The following is an 818-nucleotide window of genomic DNA, read 5'->3' as shown; positions in this document are numbered from 1 at the left end:
TCGCCCAAGGGCGGCCGCCCGCGGGGAGCCGGCGCTCCCCGGCTGCCCTCGCTCCCCGGCTGCCCTCGCTCCCCGGCTGCGGCGCTCGGGGTCCCGCCGGCCGCGCCGGGCAGGCCCGCAGCGGCACGCCAAGGTCACGGCGGTGCCCTCCGTGCGTGTAGGCGCGGAGGCCTCTGATCGTGCCCCCCACACCTCCTCCCCCTTGTAGTGAGCGTGGAAACCCGCAGGGACCCGGTGCTGTCTGCCCAGCCGAGTGCACAGACGTGACAGAAAGTGTCCTGCGAAGGACAAGGACTGAGATCTGGGGGTTGGGGGAATGGATAGCTCAGCATGAGCGAGGGGGACTCAGGGAGACAGTGTGAAGCTGAGGGCCAAGCCTTGCCTTCTGGGGCTGCCCCAATAGCAACAGCTTGGTTGTTCAGTGGGAAAAGATTGCAAGAATGCAAGTTTGGGGGCTAAGGAAGCTACTGAGGAACAAGGCAATGAGAGCTGGAGATGCTAAAGTGAATCCCACAAAGATTCCCAGCAGTATGTAATTCCTCTGAAAAAATAATGAGAATGCAAAGGTCAAGAGTTCCAAATGCTCATATACATGTGGTGCACTAAAATATGCACAGAAATAGAGTGTTGTTGCATGCAGAAAAAGTGGAAGTGAACTAAAGCAAAGTAGGGTAGTATTAGCTAAAGGAAAAACAAGGTATTTCCTAATCCAATCCTAAGGATTGCTTTAATCACTATACTATATAAAGAAGAAGGTGAGAGTGATGGTTTCGTTAATAGTGCAAGCCCTGCATTTCATGACAACAGTGAGTTTGGGT

This window comes from Passer montanus, unplaced genomic scaffold, assembly GCF_014805655.1.
Source record: "Passer montanus isolate IOZ18808 unplaced genomic scaffold, ASM1480565v1 scaffold26, whole genome shotgun sequence".
NCBI lineage: Eukaryota > Metazoa > Chordata > Aves > Passeriformes > Passeridae > Passer > Passer montanus.
This window is presented reverse-complemented; position numbering follows the sequence as displayed.